Below are 6,000 nucleotides of genomic sequence, written 5' to 3' on the forward strand. Positions count from 1 at the left end.
TGTTTTAGTGATTTTTTAAAAACACTTTACAATCAGAAATTCAAGCAACAAATGCCAGTGACTCAGAGACCGTTTAGACATCTGAGATATGACCATAAGAAAGATTAGTTGTAGCAGTTTTGTGAGTCTTTGAAATGTAAAAACACTCATCCAGACCAATGATGAGCATCAGCCCCATTGTATTCCTGTGGCTCAGCTGCAAGCAAGGAGCTCAATTCAGGCACACTCACCCTCAGGCATTTCTGTTTCCCAAGAAAATGCCAGCCCTGCCCGCAGCTCTCCTATCTGCTAAGGCAGATGGTTCTGTTTTCCAGGCAATGCAGAGGGTGCCCTCACCATACTCACCTGGAAGGACAATGTCAAACCCACAGCAATCCAAACCTGGAAGTTGCTTGACAATGGAGAGGATTGGTCTTCGTGGAGAACTGCCTCGAAGGTTCTCTAAGACCTATCAGTGAGTCTTATCCACATTTTAGAAAATGCAATAGAGCAGAATGGGAAACCATGAGAGCATGTTATAGGGTAAATACTATTTTGTGGAACCTTTGTATAAGTATGTATGTGGATATATGTGTGTGTACTGAGACATAATGCGGAATGTATTTTTTAATGTGAGTCAAAGCCTTGAAAACTATGGTGGTGAGAATTTCTCCTTTCTCAGTAAACTAGAAAGCAAAGGGAGTGAGGATTAGTAAGGAGGTGTTAGTGATTTGAGGGGTAATGAGAAGGTACGAAATAGTCATCCATGAGAGTGGGAGGGGAATGGGTTGATCCCTGGAAATGGGCCAGAAAATGTCTGTCTATTTGCTGGGCAGCATACAAGGCCCACCTGAGGTCGGTGGTCATGAATTTAAAGAGACATCAGTCAGCATGCTTGGGTGTTTTTTCTGACCATAGTCAACATGTGTGGAGATAGGAGAGGCATATGCAGAGAGTTGGACTGAACCAGAGCTGTGGTTTAGGTAAGTGAATGCATAGGAGCAAGGTGCAAAGGAGGTAATGTGATGAGCATGGAATTGAAGCCAGGCCAGATCCAGAAGGCAGAAAATGAGAAAGGAAGCAGTTGAACTGAACAGCAAGATCAGTCAACGGGATCTGACATTTACAGGCGTACCTCATTTTATTGTGCTTCACTTTGTTGTGCTTTGCAGATATTTCATTTTTTACAAGTTGAAGGTAAGACCCTCTACCAGTAAAAGATTATGACTTGCTGAAGGTTCAGATGATGGGTAATATTTTTTAGCAATAAAGTATTTTTAATTAAGGTATGTACATTGTTGTTGTGTTTTTTTTTTTTCCAGAATAATGCTATTGCACACTTAATACAGTCTAGTATAATAGACATAACTTTTATATGCCCTGGGAAACCAAAAATTTTGTATGACTAGCTTTATTGCAATATTCATTCTGTGGCAATGGTCTGGAACCAAACTCGCAATATCTCTGAGGTATGCCTACAACATTGGTGAGGTATGCATCAAGGTACTTAATTTTTTTTATTTGCATATGTTTATCCAATAGTTGAAAAGATTATTCTGTCTCCTTTGAATTGCCACTGAACCTTTGTTGGAAAGAAATTGACTGTATATGTATGAATGTGTTTCTGGGCTCTCTTCTGTTCCATTGATCTGTGCGTCTGTCATTTGCCAATACCTCACAGTCTTGATTATTGTAGCGTGGTGATTTTTTAGCTGGAGACACTTTTGTCTCCTCCCACCCCACAGGATATTTGCCAATGTCTGGAGATGGCTTTGGTTGTCATAATTGGTAGGTGGTGTCCTACGATGCACAGGACAGCCTCCCACAAGAAAGAATTATCCAGCCCAAAATGTTAATTTTGCCAAGGTTGGGACACTCTGTGTAACTTTACAGTAAGTCTTGGAATGAGATAGCAGTATTTTGGAGGAGTGGGGAGAATGTTTGTGAGGATAAAACTGGACAACATATGTGAAAGTGTTGGACACACAGCTCGTGCTAATTAAATGCTAATTTCCTCATTATTTGTTACTGCTCCTGACCTTAACCAAGTTTTCTCTTCTTTGCAATCCCTTCAGTGCGACTTCTGAAGTTGCTCAGAGCCTACATATCTGACTTTGGGAGTCTCACTGTGACAAGTTTTCTGCTAATAGAGTCCTGCTTATTTCTCCTCTGCACACACATGCGGAGCAGGGTCTGGTGCAGGTATTTGCCGTCAAAACAGTGTCTCCCCTTTGGCTGCCTGCTCTCGGAGGAGGTGGTGTGGAGAGGACAGAAGATCTACTCCTAGCAAATTTCAAGTCTACAATACCGTTTTATTAACTATAGTGACTGTGCAGCTTTCTTTATAAAGATGGTTCAACCTGGTGCTAAGTGGGCTGGTGTATCAGACAAGAAGATGAAAACCTCTTCTGAGCCAGACACCACAGCTAAATGACCTTGATGATGACTTTCTCTTGTCTTATGCTGATTCTGTGCTACACGGCCATCCTGACTAGGCAGGTCCCCTGGCCAGGATGGGCTTCAGAGAGTTTGCTACACCTCTTCTAATCTATAAATGTTCCCTTCTCTGCCATTCATTTAACCATTCATTCTTTCATTCTATAAATGTGTCAGTTACGGTGTTATGTTCAAGGACTATAATAAGGAAAAAGATAGATATGACTCCTGCCCTCGCAGAGTTTACATTTTGACCATGATCAGAGATATTGAGTAGCTTAACACATGCTCAATAAGATTTTTGACATGAATTGCAAGCAGTTCTCCCATACTGTGTTCATATAATGTGAATGAATTTACATTTTTGTATGGCTGCTTTCACATTAGAATGGCAGAGCTGAGTGATTGTGACAGAGACAGCACGGCCTACAAAGCTCAAAGTATTTATTATCTGACATTTTACAGAAACAGTTTGCTGATCCCTAGTCAGATGCCTTGGATGTGTTCAGGAGATAAGGTCATCCAGGGGGCCCTCTGTGTTGGCATGAGGAGGGACGCAGCACTGGTGGAAACCACGTGCGGTCAGACCCTCATGGATAGGATGGCTTGTGGGAAAACATCTTCTTGTCCCATACATCACAGGCTGGGTCAGCTTCACAAAGGGAGCTGCCTGGCGACTATGGTTAACAACACCGTACTGTATACCTGAAATTTGCTGGAAGTAGTTCTCACTGTGCACACAAGCAGTTAACTATGTGAGGTGATAGATGGGTTCATTAACTTGAATCATTTCACAAGGTATATATACATCAAGTCATCATATTGTACACTGTAAATATGTGTATTTTATTTGTCAATTATTCCCCAGTAAATGTGGGGGTGGGGGACAAAAGAAACTGGAAAGATTCCCATGTCATCTTACCCCAAGGCAGTTTCTAGGGGAGAGGAGGACATCTTCTTTCTTCTCATGGAAAAAAATACAAAAAATATCATGAGTCAAAAATGTTGGTGTGTCCACCAAAGTCTGTCCTCCAAATTCCACAGTGTGAAGTGGTAGCTGCCAGATAGCTGCCCAGTCAGGAACTACATTTCCCAGAGTCCTTTGTGTCCAGTTGCGACCACAGGACTAGTTCTTAGCAATGAAATAAGATTGGGAGTGACCTGTCATTTGTAGGCTGGGGCTTAAATGAAGCAAAGAAGGAGCTGTGCTCCCTCCATGCCCGCTTTCCCTTGTGGCTATGTGGATTCAGGGGGTTCTGAGGTTCTAGGCAGAGCTTCTCAACCTGTATGTATATGAGTCACCCGCACTTGGGGATTTTCTTAAAATGCATGGCTGGTCTGGAGGTCCAGGGTGAAGCAGGAGGTCTTGCATTTCTAACAAGCTGCCTGGGGATGCCGGTGCTGCTGGCACTGTGACTACTCTTTCAGAAGCAAGGCTCTAGGGGAGGGTGGAGCCAAAGAATGAAAGGAACATGGATCTCTGAACCACCAAACAGAGAAAAGCTCTTCTTCAACCAGCAACTTCTGACCTCACTTGAGTGATAAATAAGCCTTTCTGGGGACAGGGGTGGGATTTATTTGTTATAGCAGCTAGTCTTCTGGGAGTGGGTCAGACAATTCACTGCTTCTGTTTGAAAGTGTCCTGGCAGAGTAATTCAGGACAAAATCATCCCTGGCTGCCGCCACCCCCTTAATGTGTTCCAGATGGCTCCTTCATGCTTGAAATCTATACCAAACTATACTTTAAAACTCTACCAAGACCTCATACCATTAGCTCCTTGATAATGGCAAAAACACACACACACCTTGTCTTGTATTTGTTGACTCAGATTTAAAACAGACAGTGAAAATGTTTGGGGATTGGTCATGAATGACTTGCCTCAACTGGTGGGAAGGTTAGTGGAGAGCAGACCATGAAGAACTTTGAACATGAGAGGTCAATGCAGGGAGCTCAGAGTCTCTTAATCAAAGTGGCTTGTGGGTGAGTATCAGGGCCCTGGTATAGGCTTCAGGGCTGAGGTTGAGTGGAATAGCCCCGCCAAAAGTATGGTCACTCAATGGCTGCTTGACTCAAGTGACAATCCTGGGCAGGAAGTAAAATGGGACACGTGTGTGTGTGTAATTGGAAGGAGCTGCAATTAGAGCAGAGAGGCAGAGGGAGTCCGGATTAGTCCAAGTTCAAAACCCACAGGGGCCTTTTGTGTGCTTCAAGCAAACATCTACGGTGAAGGGGCCAAATTAGTCTAAGAAACTCTGACCAGCTGGACCTGGTGTGCTAGAATTCAGCCAAGGATACTAGTGGAAAATTTCTGCTGGGTTTGAGCAAGGAAGGCTGGAACAAGAAGACCTGCTCTGTCACCATTGCTCTGATCCTGAACTTCCTTTCCCTAAGTATGAGCTAGAGCCAAGCCCCACACAAGGCCCTGCTGGCTTTGGGAAGAGGCTGGGACTGAGCATGAGCAGAAGGAAGGGGAAATAGTTATTGGGCTTATTTTGGATACGAGACCTGGTGAGTTGCAGAACCTAGCCTTCATCCTAAGTGTTGCTCAAATAACAACATCAAGCCCCTTTGTCAGAATTTTGTAGAAATAACTATCCACTCTGACTAGTAAGAGCCACTTACTGTATTGAAAACCATTCTTATTCAAGGGAAACTATGTTGGATTTAGAGATGAGGCCAATTAGGAAAAAATTATCTAACCTTCAGCAAGTATTCACTGAGCACCCATTATATGCATTGTGAAGGTTAATTGTAGAAACAGGAGATGAATCTGCAATCTAAACCAGGATGATGGGGAAAAAACAGAGAACCTATAACAAAAGTTGTGAGTCTGTATACTGATTAGACACCTGCCCAGGAGAGTTCTTTGCATTGTTGCAAACTCACCAGCAAGGCCCCCTGAGCCCTCCCAGAGAGGCTGGCATCTGCCTGAGACTGAAGTTGGGGGAGGCTGAGCTCAGCATCAGCAGTCTGGGAGAGAGGGATTAAAGGTCAAGGGAGAGAGGCAGGGAGAAAGGGGAGCATAAAGGTCTCCCCTCCAGGCCAAAGTGTTATGTACAGGAAACCCACACCACATCAGATCATTCTGCCCAGTGAAAACCTGTCCGTGGCCTCCTGTTGCCTTTCAAATGGAGACCCTATTGGCCCCCATGAGATCTGGGTGCTGTGGATCTCCAGCTTCCTGCTGGCAAATTCTCATCATCCTCTGCTCCCCAGGAAACCACATCTATCTGGCCCTCAGATTTGCCAGCTTGGTCCATGTGCCTTCCCTCTAGGGTGGCCAAATCATCCTGGTTTGCTTAGGACTGAGGGGTTTGCTGGGATACCAACTCAAAGTTTTAAAACCAGGACAGTCCTTGGCAAACTGGGGTGGGTTGGTCACCTTGTTCTCTGAGTCTGGGACTCCCCCCTCTGACACCTGCCCAAGTTCAGCCAGCTCTCAGTCCAGAAGCCAAGTCCTTAGGATAAGCTTTCCCAGATGTGTCTCCTGCCCCACTGGGCCCCCGCTGGACCCACCTCTGGTTTCTTCACTTCTGTGTAGCTCTCATTACAATTGCAATTATGTAACTAGTTGTAGAGTTAAC

Source organism: Miniopterus natalensis, chromosome 10, assembly GCF_054644295.1.
Source record: "Miniopterus natalensis isolate mMinNat1 chromosome 10, mMinNat1.hap1, whole genome shotgun sequence".
Lineage (NCBI taxonomy): Eukaryota > Metazoa > Chordata > Mammalia > Chiroptera > Miniopteridae > Miniopterus > Miniopterus natalensis.